Here is a 14,761-nt window from a genome sequence, read left to right as displayed (position 1 = left end):
TGAAGCACTGAAGGTGCATGGCTGGAAGTTATTGTACATATTGTGAATATTTCTCTCTCCTCACCAGTGATGCCACAGATTACTTGAAAAAGTAATCTGACCACTGATTACTGATTACTTCTTTAAAAAGTAATCTAGTTACTTTACTGATTACTAAGGTTTAGAAGTAACTAAGTTAGATTACTAGTTACTTTATTAGTTAAAACCCCCCCAAACAAAAAAATGACAATCGATTTTTTTTCGCATATACTTTACTGAAAGTGCATTAGTTACGAATGGTGACTTTACAATGTTTTGCAACTTGTAACTTTTAATTGTTTTTCACCTTCTATGAACATAGTCAGTCTCTTATTAACTTTGTAAATCATTCAGTGCTTCTTCCCTACCATCATATACATTAATTCAAATGAATAACAATAAAATAAAGCAACATCTCTCGTTAAGCATAAGACAAATCTGCATTATGTTTTACGTTTACACATGAGAAAATAATGAAATAGTAACGGACTTATTAAAAAAAAAAATCAATTCGGTTTGGAATAGGTTCTGATGAGGGAAGTGGAGAGGCGGACCTCCCATCATGCACCAGGGTAATAAGTTTCTATATCATATTTTTTTCTAAAGTCATGTGCAGTGAATGATTTGTGTTTGTCGATTTAAAAAAGGTCAAGTTTCAGCGAAGAAAGGTAGCTGCATGCTTACGAGTACATAAAATTTCTGTACCACCGTTAATGAGAAGGTGTGTTGAGTTAGATAAATACACTTTCGTCCACGGCGCTTGATTTCAAATCATATGTGAAAGGAGTGGGGAGTGCCGAAGTAACGCAGGACGAATATGAAGAGTTACGGTAATTTGATTACATTGTAGGACATCCTAACGCGTTAGATTATATTTTCTTAAAATATGTAGTCAGATTACTGTAACGCGTTACTTTGTAACGCGTTACTGGCATCTCTGCTCCTCACCATCTAGAAGCTGTGAGATTCTAATCCTGCTTTCTGTCTGTTCACCTGATGCTGATATTCATCACATATTATTCCTTCTGTGTTTAGAAGGAAGCAGCTTCACAGCTTTAAATTCATCCTGCTGACTTTTTACCTTTTAGTTAGTAAATCCTGAACATTTCATCCTTCTTTCTCATAAATATTTGATTTTATAAATATACATGAAGAAATATTTTAACTGTTGCTCTTTAAAGAGAAAACTGCTGCTAAATCTGTTTATGTGTTTAGTGCAGGGGTCTGTAACCTCTCCGTAAAATATGTTAAAACTTCTTTGCTGGCGCTGCACCCTCCTCTTTAACGTCGTTTTTGACAGAAGGCCCGGTGTTGCTGTCTTATTCAGAAAACGACAGCAGTACACGAAGTAGACCTTTGGCCAATCAAGACACAAAACACAGCGTTTTGATGTTTACCGACCGAAACAAGAAACATAGCACAGTGGGCTGATTCCTACAGTAAAATTTGGACATAGAATGGTTGAAATAGGATTTACATATGCACACTTAAATATTCAGTGCTGCATACAAAAAAAAAAAATCTGTGAAACAGCGAGTCTGCAGAAGATGAACCGCCATATGTTTATATATATATATATATATATATATATATATAACTCCCTAGTGTCCACTTAAGTGGCTAATACACCATCTACACACAAGCATATACTAGAAAACATAGCCTTTAAATAGATGTCCACCTTAAATGCTGAATTGTGTTTATTTTGCATTAATGAAGTCTGTTTTATTGTTTCAGTCTCAGGAGCAGACTTTATGCTCTTACAACACTAAAGCACGTTCACTAAGTTGTGTTTTATATCAAAGACATGTAATGGAGTATTTTCTACTATGTTAAGGTGACTTAACTTGATTAAAGGATCTAAACTGCTATGAACTGAAAATGCTGACAGGTTACTCCCAGAATCATAATCTCAGGCTGCAGTTTCTCAGAAATTGCTACTCCCTACCACACGTACATGTAAGTATGTAATTTAAGGTAAAATAACCTACTTTTACCAAATTGCACAATTTCGAATTTTCATTTTGTGCAGTGGGAAGCCAAAGGACTCTAAGTGCAATTGCTGAGTGGATGATTATTGCATGTGCTATTAGTGCGGCTAGTGTGTTAAAAATAATATGAAGGGGCTGTCTTGCTCTTGTCTGACGTCCTATTTCGATTCAATAAAAAAAGGAAAAGCCTGAATTCCAAAATAACCTTTTATTTTAATCTTCAGTCATTGAAATATAAAGAGTAGATAACTTATAGTGGAATAATGGCATACTTCCTTCATGCAGATGCATTGTTTACCAAGGAACTGTGCTGTTTAGGGCCACTGCCTTACTAAAGCATTTTTTTTCTTTTGTTTTCTTTTGTTTTTTGTATTGTCTGTGCTTTTACACTTTCTTCTGTTGCGAAGTAAAACAAATACAGCACACATCAATGTTGTCTGTGGGCTGACTGGAGGATGTCAGATTGTAGTTGTATTCACTTTTAATGGTCTGTACAAAAGCTCCAAACTCAGCTGGAAATGTTATTTTTCCATCTCTCATCATTTGCCTGTCCTTTCAAGTTGTCCTACTTTCTTCTTAGCACGCTCTCACACCAACAGACAAATTGAGTACGGGGGATAAAACGTACGATTTGTAACGCACAGAGATGCACAGTCTAACATACAGGGAAGAGGCACAGATACAAATACGCTAATTGACACACATGGGTTTTGAAAAAAAAAGTGTTTGTCACAATCTTGGCAGATAGTTTACTTGAGCAGATCCTGATAATGCAGTTCAGTGGATAGGCAAAGGCAAGGTTAACAGCAAGAGCAGCTCACCATTATGTGAAGTCATAGAACAATTGTGCCTTAGAACAGAAAGTGCCTGGTGAGAGATGGGTTATAAAAGCAGTGCTAAAAGCTGCAATTTGGCCGATCATTGCAGAGATTACTGCAATGTACCTCAGCTTCTGTCACATAATTTTATTGTTGCAGCTTTTCCACTCATATAAACACAAAGCTAAGCTGCAGTCTTTCTTGCAATAGAAGTAAAAGCAATCATTAAGTGTTATTCTTTATTTGAGATTGACATGGTTTCTATCAGCTGTGAAAGAAATAAGCCTTCAGCTGGGATCAATGGCCCTGAGATTAGAGAACTCACTGAAGTGTGGCTGAAAAATCTAGACCATTTATGCTCTTAGATGGGTGTATAATACCTACACTGACTAGCCTCAACATTAAAACCACCTGCTCCATATTGTGTTGGTGCACCTTGTGCTATCAGATCTATTTTGGCTCTTTCTATACATACATGTAATATGTTTTTAAACAAACACAGATTTGTCTATATATTTGCACCTTTTAACCTCATGCAAACAACGTTTTTGCAGCTTGCATCACAATATATGTCATTAACACTTTTGTTTACATGGTAAAGACAGACATGACCAACACTGTTTCGACACTAATCCTGTTAACAGGACTTTTTACATGTTTGTCTATAAATATTGTTACGGCCCTGGCCTGCTGCCATTGGTATACAAGCTAACTAACCTTCTCTTTTGTAAGCAAAAGCCAGTGGCCCAGCGCCTGGCTGAGACTGGCTCCTGGCATGTCACTAGAAAACACCCTCACCTCCTCTGATAATTGATTGGCCAGCCTTCCATCTCCCAAGCCTCTTGTAACAACTGCTGCTGCACCTTCTGGATAAAAGAGCTGCCTTCTTGTCATTTGGCTCAGCTATGTGCTGTTGTGTCCAGCTCACCTTTGTCTGTGTAAAACTTGACTGCATTAAAGCATACTACATAAGTCTCTGACCTTAAAACACTGTGCCTCTTATTCATTTTCATGGCACACCAATTGCCCACCGCCCTTTACTCCTGTTTGTTTCAGTCTGTCTTTTTGTTCTGACCACCACTTTAGACAATAAATTCCCTGTCACTCAATTTATGTCTTGGCATCATATTTTTTATGTTACCTCTCTTTCTCTAACTAAGCAGGGATGTAACACAGTCATTCATTCTGCATATTCCTGGAGCTGTCATTGTCCTGCAACATCCAGAGCCTGAGAAACCAGATTTCACAACTTTGTGCTCCAGCCTAGTGCATCACATGACAGCTGTGTTTAGCTTTATGGCATCATGTCACACACCAGCAATTTTATTATCAACACACACACACACGGTTTTATATTTATGTATACATATATATATATATATATATATATATATATATATATATATATATATATATATATATATATACATACATACACACACACACACACATATATATATATATATATATATATATATATAAATATATATATATATATATATATATATATATATATATATATATAAATATATATATATATATATATATATATATATATATATATATATATATATGGGTAATGATTAAAATTTTTAATCGCGATTAATCGCATCATATGCTACAATTAATCGTGATTAATCATGATTAATGGCATTGTTACACACAAAATGTCTCTTTCCTTTAAAAGAAAGCCTACAGCTATATAAAGAAAATGCAGCAAATTGTGGTTTACAAACACTACAGGTCAGGGGTCTCTAACCTTCGACTCTGGAGCCGCACGTGGCTCTCTGGACCTTCCACAATGCCTCTAAATACATGGCTAAAATATTTTTTTTTAAATTTATTTTCTTGTCATTAGGTTGGAAACCAGGGACTTTTTTTCTTTTACATTATTTTCCACAAATATCTACATCTCATAGAAGAAAGTCTGTCTATCCTCTTTTTATGCAAATTTTATGTTTTTTTTTTATTTTAAAACCTAAAACTAGAAATAAAAATGTGGTTCTTCAAAAATAACAAATATCCTATGGTGGCTTTTCATTAAAAAATATATATGAAGTTGCCCTTTTGAAAAGTCTCGTAACATTTGCAGCTCTAAAGGAGTTTTATTAGCTGGCTGAGGGAAAAATGGCTCTTTGGATTGGAAAGGCTGCAGACCCCTGCACTAAACACATAAACAGGTTTAGCAGCAGTTTTCTCTTTAAACATCAACAGTTAAAATATTTCTTCATATATATTTATAAAACAAATATTTATGAGAAAGAAGGATGAAATGTTCAGGATTTACTAACTAAAAGGTAAAAGTCAGCAGGATGAATTTAAAGCTGTGAAGCTGCTTCCTTCTAAACACAGAAGGAACAATATGTGATGAATATCAGCATCAGGTGAACAGACAGAAAGCAGGATGAGAATCTCACAGCTTCTAGATGGTGAGGAGAGAGAAATATTCACAATATGCACAATAACTTCCATCCATGCACCTTCACTGCTTCATTATCCAGATTTCTGGCCAATAAATTCTCTAACCTTTCCTTTTAGCTTGACTGCACCTGCAGCCTCCGCTACTCGGAGTTAAGGGGTTAACATCTCGTTTCCGGGTGTAGCGTCAGGTCTGTAGATCTCTTTCGGGAGATAAGATTTTTTTCAGTGTTTTCAGGGTTTTGAAATACCCACAAGATGTCACTGGTAAGTCAAAATACTTTTTTTTCTCATTTTAATAGTTGTAGGAAATGAGCTATTCTTGTACGCTTGATTAGTGTTCAATTTCAATTTTAACATTAAGCTTGTGAGTTATTGATCCCATAACGTTTTTTAAACCTGTCTTTCGATATATGTTGAATTGTTTGCCATATTTAACATTTTTAGATCTTGACACAAAGAAGCGCTTTCTTTTTATCTCACTTTTATTCAGCTAAATTTTGATAATATCCTTAATACTGTAGTTTTAAATCCTTTATAACCTTAAAAAATCATATTCATGTAAGGTTTCAGATTTGCATTTCTCTTTCCCTAGGTTACAAGCTTTTAAGACAATGGGGAGAGTAAAAAAGGGAAAGAGTATTGTTAGGAAAGACTTATGGGCAAATGCTGGTGAAATCTGCTGCTTCACACCAGTCTGCTTTTTGGCCTCTTTGTTCTTCCAGTAATCATCTGCACCTGACACTACTAATCAGCAGAGCTTAACATAGGTGGGGGAAAATTGTTGTTGTCTGCAAGTTTAAACCCATTTCCATCATCCTAAAAGCATAAACCCATGGCATCAATGTACATACATACAAAAGGGAAAAAAGAAAATTACAATTCAATACACAACATGCAAAAATATATAAGAAGTTTAATCCCAACTCCAGTTTAGTCTCTCCATGACATGTTTTATTTCACACCATTTTCATTTAATAAAGAATAACAAAGATTTTTCAGTGATTGTGTGTAGCTGGTTGGGGGAATTATGTAAAATACAAAAATAGACTAATGTTATCCAAGTTACTAGCCAGGAACTTATTCACTTCCCCTAGTCACAGATTGAAAAATTGAAGGCTTTTCTCATTTAGTTTAGAAGCTAAGTTAATGCCTCCAGCTCTTTGTGTGCTCCTTATTTGTTCCTGACAGGTTTTGGGGTGTGTTGAGGCACACTGTTCGGATTTTGAGAACTACAACCGATGCAGTGCCAATTCTATTCATCTGAACCAATGTTTAGGTTTGCTGTCTTTAGTAGCAACTACATGTATGCCAGAACCCACAATTTCCCTACAGAACATTAAATCATAATGAGATGATCAATGTTCTTCACTTCACCCTGCAATAGTTTTAATGCTGTGGCTTACTGGTGAATACTAAAGGAGAAAGAGTTAGACAGAGGGTTATTAGCAAGAAGGAAACTTAGAGCCTTAAGATTTAGTTACAAGAAACTCGAGAGTGCTGAGAAAGAGAGCTAGACATGAAGGAAATAAGATAATAGGCTAAAAACAAGTAAGAAAAGTGTGTGATGGGTTGAAACAAAAAGGAGAATGAGATGGTAAGAGCACATAAGAGCCATTAAAGATGACATGAAAAAAATTTGTAAAAATTAAAGACTTACAAAAATCAGAGAGAAAGCAGAATGACACATCAGATATGAGTGGATTTGGCCTGAAGCCAGATGAATGAGTCATAACTCAGCTTCATTAGTGAGCATGTTTCTTGACCTATCGACATCCACATCGCACCATGTAATCCTCATGCAAGCCTCCTGAGCTGCAGGATTGTTACTGCTCCTCATTGTTTGAGCTTCCCAGCTGCTAGGTATCCCTAAAGCTCTCCCAGGCCACCTCTTATCCACCGCCCCCATCTTACCATTAATACAGAACTCCCACAAATGAATACAAAGGTCAGGAATTGTTTATGCGTCCAGCATGACTGCAGTGCGCATATATTTAGCAGAACAGCCAAATGTCAAATTGAAAATACCGAAAGTTTAAAATCAAGTTGCACTGTGCGAGAGTGGAAATTTTAAGTGTTTGACCCTTTTTTGTAAAATAAAAGTTGTGACTGGTGGATAAAATTCTGATGAGGCCTTAAAATGTGAGATCAGTAGTTCAAGTAATAAAAACATCAGTGAGTGAACTGCATTATTTAGTTTCTGTAAAGTTCAAAGAATCGGTCACTATTTATGCTGCTTACAAATGATTTTTTCCCTTTTTTTTGTAGCATCTTTTTTAGTTTTTGTGAAAGCAAAACAAATTTTAACCCCAATACCAAAAAGGTGGCATGTTGTGTATAATGTAAAACACAAAATGCAATGATTTTCAGCACCTGGACTTTTCTCTTTTCTCTAAACTTTTCTCTTTTTTTAAAAAACCCTGTCCTGTCCAGCATCCTAACATACAGAACGTCCATATTTTGCTTGACAGATTTGCTCTACCAGGGGAGATATGTCATATACATGGCTGCCCTTGATATTTTTATTAATTTTATTGTAATCTTATTTTCTTTAGTTTTTATATGTCAGTGCCGAACCTAACAGGAAGACAGAGGAAGAGAGAACAAAAGGGAGAAAAGGACAGGATTAACCCGTTAAGGCCTGACCCTTGAAAAATGGCAAGAAAAGTCCATTTTTTTAAATATGAGGTCTTTATTTGGCCCTTTATTCAATGTAACAAAAAAAAAATGGCATTTTTTTGGGGGGATATCTACTATTTATTACCATGTGATATATCAAAAATATTATAATATGGTTTTCTGCTTCTGGGTATCTATTAGGGGACAGAAGACAAGTATCAGATTGTGTTCAACAGGATTTTGAGCAAAGTTTACACAAATTTAAAATGAGTTAATATTTTCCATCAAATTGTAAATTGAGTTTCAACATATGAAAAGTAGTAAAATCTGGATTTATCATTACATTCTGTTTTTATTGACATTTTACGCAGCATCCCAACTTTTTTGGTATTGAGGTTGTATTAATATCACTATATAATAATATCTTCTTCTAAAAGTGTCTTCTGCCTTAGCACACAATTTCTGGATATTTTCAGTAAGGTATATATGGCATCACTGCTAGCATGTACAAATTACAGTATATTGCAGCAAACTCCCCTGCAGCTAACCTTTAGATTATCATAATAACCTGTCAGTTGAACTTCCATCTTCAAATGCAGATAAATCTAATCAAAATTTTGGTCCTCATGCCAGTATTTTGATTTATTTTCTTTAATCCATAAATTTTCTTTCTGTGAAAGGATTCCACAGAATGGTACATCTTTTATTATCATCACTTTGGAAGGAAACATTGAGAAAATACTCACATGCATAACAGGAACATGTGAGCTCCACACAGAAAGGACTTGACAAACCAGGTTGTCATTTGAAAACACTTTAGAAAATACGTCTCAATAAATGTTGGAAATCACAGTCAAATTGACAAAACTCCATCTTTATTAAAAGTAAATAAGGAGTTGGAAATGAAATGCCAGCTCTTATTGACAACACAGGCTTGATGGGTTGTGACAAATGTCGCTGAACAACATGAGAATAAATTCAGTGCTGGCAAGAGAGCATTTTGTATATATTTACTGTTATGTGAAATGATCCTTATTCTTTTGTTTATGACAAAGCCATGCATTATTTAGATATCAATATATTTTGCAGATAATACCACACATTTACCAGATAATTCTTCATTAATAATGAAAAACCTTATTTGGCAGTTAAAAAGGAGGGTAAGTCATTTGGAAAGCTGTGCAGAATTTCTAGAGAAGACACATCACAGCTGTCTTCTCAGACAATCTGCTCCCTGGAGCATTTTTATTTACGCTGTTGTATTTTCCCAGCCAGAAAGACACAGATTCAATCTTACAGAATGATACTTGTCTACAACTGAGTGGGAGAAATGTCCTGCTTCTGAATCAATGACCAATTCAATTTCATGCACCATGCTGACATTTAACCAACAAAGCCATAAAGGTTAATGGAATTCCATATGTACGCGCACACAGCCTGTACAGTGGCTGATTGTATCACAATGCTACTTAGCAGAAAAGCCTAACTAAAGGGAGAAAATCCTCCTCCAGCTAAGCCCTATATCAGTAGATTCTCACTCAAGGTCCGTTGGATCTGAGTGCTTCTTTGTCCGTCTGCCTCCTACCTTTTCACCCATTACTCTGCTTGTATAATCTGTCGCTATCATTTTCCCTCTGATTCTGCCACTTTGTTCATGCTTTTTCATCTTTCTTCTAAGTTTTGTTCACCGTCCGCTTCTTTCTTTGTGTTTCAGTGACTTATCTTCTTCACTGGTTTTTTGTTTGTCTGTCTGCTTGTGTGTCGGGCCGTCCTTGTATTCAATCTGGCTGCTACCTCCCCGCCTTTCCTATCTATCATGTCTGTGCAGCAGCACAAAAAGACATAACACTCACTCTATCATGATCTAATCATTCTAGCAACCTTCTCCGCCACCTTCTTCCTCTCAACTTCTGCTTTATTTATCTGAAAAAGTATGGTGGCTCAGTAAAACAGCAGAGTACTGAATATCTTGTGGTTACACCTTTCTGATCCAGAATATGAGATCAGCATAGAGGGATGGAGGCTGTGCTTGCTGTCAAACCACAGCTGCACCGGTGATGAAAACAGTGGTGACACTGGGTCCTGAAATGAAGCTGGACAGCTTTTACAAAAAACACAATTTCCCAAACACTTGGGAGGAGTGCTCGCCTTGACTGGCTGGGAAGAAAGTGGACCGGACACAGCCAATAGATAGTGAAGAGGGGAATACACACATGGGACAGCCACATTACAGAAGCTCCGGGTTCTTGTAGCTTGGCATTAGCTAAACGTGGAGGCAGTGTACTTCAAAGGTTACACACCATGTGACATGAGATGGAAAGGCCAACAAATCAGGCTGCACACTCAAAGGAGGACACACAGCATGCAACTCAGGAGACACAGCAGGAAATACAAGTGGATGCAGAACATGAAAGAAGAAATTCGAGGTCAAGAAATTGATTTACACTTCACAACTGGAGATTTAGTGCTTGGTAAAAAAACAGAAACGGAAACAAGACCGGTGCCAACTACTGCTATTAAAAATAAAGACTGCACTGTACTGTGCTAGTTATGTATTTCCACTATAAGTTACTTATAATACAAATTCCAGTAAGTAAATTTAGCTGTACCTCAAAGGGAGTAATATTTAACTGATAATAATTACATGAAATGCTGTATACTGTGGTAATATTTGTCTTGTGTGACTTTTTAATAGTCAATAGCTTATAGTAGCTCCTTAGTGAGTTTACAGGGACAAAACTGGAGAAAACTGGAAGTGATCATGCTGTTCAGCTATTTTAAATTCTATGTTTGAGTTCAGGGGACTTCAACTCCTGAGCTTTATTACATTTAATTATTAAAGCACAAACTATACAATTTTCACAGAGGCGATATGTGTGCTGAGACTGAAATGTGATATTTGCTTTTAAATGTTAAATATTCTAAGTAATACCACTAACTTTAGAATTAGACAGATTTTTTATTGCAAGATTGTTCAATAGAGTTCTGTCTCGACCCCTCTCCTACGCTCATTCACTATAGCTCACTTTCCCACATGTGACCTTTCTGTTGCTCTCTTAAAGTCACTGTTTCTGTTTAAAGACAAATCATGTTTAAAAGGAAAATCAAGTGGGGATATGACATCAGATCGACTGCTAGGATATGCTTTATCTGTGATGTTGGGATATCAGTCATGGCTAACCAGAGGCTTACCTTTCTATCTAAATCCAATTAAAGACATTTAGAAAGCATAACAACATGAGGGACAGAGGCCAGAAGAATTCTGCACCTGTAAAGTCTTGCCAAATTTATTGCTTTTAATAGACTAACAACGAATGTGCAGTCTCTGCTGAGCAAGTTATTTTATAGCCTCATTAAGTCTATTGGTTTTTGGGTGGGTGATTGAGTAGCAAATGTTTGTGGAGCAGTAGCCTGACATGGCAATATGTTGAGCTTATGGAATTAGTCTCAACCACATGTCTGGAGCAGAACTTTCCATATCTGTCTGCAAAATCTACTTTAAAAACCTACTAAGAGCCTTGCAGTTTCTAAATGCCCTTTTTCCACAAGCTGACACAGTTTCCTTGAGGTCTTTATAAAATTTCTGTGACATACTTTGATCAAAATACCACAGAGATGCAGTTCTACAGCTCCCTTTTAAATCATATCTGTAAAGCTCTGTTCACAGCAGGCAGTTTTGAGAGGGAAATGAGCCATTTGACCTCACCTTTCTTTTCCACCAGAAGTGATTGTTTTGAGATCTCCCTGATAGTTTTAAATCTACTATACTGATATAAATTTCAGACACAAATGACACACCATAAATCCAGAAGAATGTGTATGCAGTATGAGAGCAAACAGTAAACACCTTGAGTGCTCAAACTAGCACACACAGCAAACAAAGTTTATAATACCAAAAAAAAAAAAAAAAAAAAAAAAACTCCACTTTTACTCCACAATTTTTGTCTAAAGCATTCACATGTCCTTTGTCTGCATTTTGTATGTAGGCAGTTGTTACTAATTACTCTTTTAGGCACAATCTCATAGCAAGTTGTGTTATTCTGTTACAGGTCTGGAAAACACCACAATGAAGATAGAAAACCTTACAAAAGGTCATAAACTTGTCATAAACCAACTGTACAACAAATACAAGACCACTGTTACTGTTATGGTCACTGTTCTACAGATATTTACTAATTTGTTTTCATAAAATTAAGTTCTGGTGTTGTTGTATTAATGCTGTATTTAAAAACAAAGAATTTCCTTCTTTTAAGTGGGAGGAAAATTAAAAAAAAAAAATTCCTGGTTGCTTAGTATTAGTTTAATGCTTTAACAGTGCATTTGTATAGCACTATTAGCTCTTTTTTTTAAGTGGACTTACTGCTGATAATAATTTGCTGTTAGCTGCAAAGCAAGATTTTCTTTCAGTTGTACCTCTGAAGTCAGAAGACCTCAAAGGTTCAACTAAAGCAAAAATGTAAAGCTGTGAAGATAGAGCTGGGGATTCTGGATAATTCTACAGTGTCTGTTCAGATTTGTTACTATGCTGGTCTTGTAGGAGCCAAACGATGCCACTATTAGATAAAAGGGTGGAGAAAATACTTAAGGTAAAATGATACTTCTTTGGGGAACCCTATATAATTTGTAATTTCTCATTCTGTGAACGAGATGGCATTCAGTCATTTAGTAGCCACTTTTCCATTGACGTTCCTCACCCTACATAATAAAGGAAACTGCATGTTTTTTTCTTAACTTTAACAGGCAATTTTAGCATCCTCTATTAAACTGTAAATCAAATTTGAAATATTTAATCAGTGTTGGTACAGTATCTCTGGACACACCTTGCATATAGACATTATCTGTTTTTCACAAAGTTTGGCTGTAGCCTCAACAAATTTACCTAAAATTAAATAAATAACTCTACAATGAATATGCGACACTGGGTAGTCATCTCACCTCTGCAGTTTGCAGGTTAGAGCAGCAAGGTAGGAACTCTTGAAGGGAAGATATTTTAGGATTAGTTAGATGATGAGGGTTTTTATAATTTGCATACATTTATACCATACCTCTAAATTTAATATAGTTTCAACTTATTTTAAATCCAGCAGCAGAAAAGGTTTCCTATCACCGCATGTGTCAAGATTTATGACATTGTTACTGATATGAGATAAGAGCTATGTTGAGTCTTATCTCAGACAGCAGCTTGTGTTTGTCCTGTGTTAAATGCCACCATGAGTAATGCTCTATTCCATCTATATTACCAAGCCACATGCCTTCCTCTTATAGCAGCTTTTAAACAGTTTTGTTCACATTAGTTGTGATGACATAAATAAAATAATGAGTCATAGTCTATAAAATGATAAAAAAAATAGTGGCCTTTTAGGTTATTGTTTGTCCAATCATTCAGTGCAAGCTGAGGAAGCTTTTAGCCTTTATATATGAAGGAAAGCTTGGAATATGTGCAGTTTAAATGCACAATAGTTCAGTGAAATTGACTGAAGCTTTGTTAAAGTGTATTTTAATTAAAAATAAGTGCTGTAGGAAAATAATTCTTTGCTTTTGAAAAGCTCACACAAAGTATGAACAAGTAAGTGTACAAGTAGAAGACGAACTCAGAAGAAAACACAAAGGAGCTGAAACAAAACCATGCTTGTTTGTGAAGGAAGAGAGGGTGTAGCTACAAGAACAGAGATGGGGGAGGGGTCAGAAGGCCTTTCTCCCTTAGAGGGAGCGTTACTGTTTATACTATATTGCGTCTGTGTCATGTTTCAGGAGAGAGGCTTAACTAAAAGAGTCCGATGGGGTAGAAAAAGAGATGCAGCTGGGAGTAATGGGTCACAAAAGATTTATTTCACCCCCGTCCAGAAACCAGATTTTTTTCAGCAAGAACAAGTGGAAAACAGAATGGAGAGAGATAGGCAGGACCAGGTTGGGAATTAAGAGGAAGGGTTGGCAGAGGATTGATGACACAGTAAGGAGAAGTATGGACAGAGAAAAAAATAAAAAGGTAAGGAGTTTCAGAGTTCACGCTCAAAAGAGGAGGGGTCTTCCAGCTGCGGTTGGCTTCAAAGCGTTTCAAAATTGAAAGAGCGAATTGAGAGCAGGATGGGATGAGATGGAGAGGTGAGAGAGGGAGTGAAAGAGGAGTGGAAGTGAGGAGAAAAGGAGACAAAGAGGGGGGAGTAGGTGAGGTTCCCCAAGGATGAGTTCTGCATATGAATTTGAAATTGGAAACAGAGTGTCAGGTCACTGCTCAGCAATGGAGCTAATGCAACTATGAGAATGATCTTGCTCTCCTCCTCCTCCTCCTCCTCATCCTCCACTGTGTGCTGAGCAGTGCGGATGGTGCAGTGTTCGCCTGCAGACATTAAGAAACCCAGGAGACCAAGTGTGTGTGGATGTACTATATTCTATGTGATCTTTATGTCATTCAGCAGTGCTCTTGTACTCACCAGAGTCACACGTGGAGGCTGCATTTAATAATTTTTTTTTTTGGGGGGGGGGGGGGGATCCCATGATCGCTACTGTTTTCCTGGCAAAATGAATCATGGTTGTGCAAATTGTTCAAACACAAATGTGCATTTCACATTGTCTTACACACATGCATCCACTGATGCGCTGGAATCTCATGGCTCTGCTGGTAGCATGCAATTATGTGGCTATGATGTCATTGATTTTCTGCAATGGTTAGAAGCTGCACGATGCCGAGCGATTAGAGAGTGCTGGAAAGTGCATTGCTGTGTGGAATACTAATGTGCTCATTTGTGAGCAGTGGCTAAAAGGGAAATGTTTTTCCATGCAAACCCCCATACTAATGTTTACCTCCGCAGAGTTTAGAGTGATAGGAAAACTGACTGACAGACTGCACGACTGGCAGTCTGACTCAGCCCTGGCTGGCTGTCAGGTCAATGGACTGGC

Source organism: Melanotaenia boesemani, chromosome 11 (assembly GCF_017639745.1).
Source record: "Melanotaenia boesemani isolate fMelBoe1 chromosome 11, fMelBoe1.pri, whole genome shotgun sequence".
NCBI lineage: Eukaryota > Metazoa > Chordata > Actinopteri > Atheriniformes > Melanotaeniidae > Melanotaenia > Melanotaenia boesemani.
Note: the sequence above shows the minus strand (reverse complement) of the source record.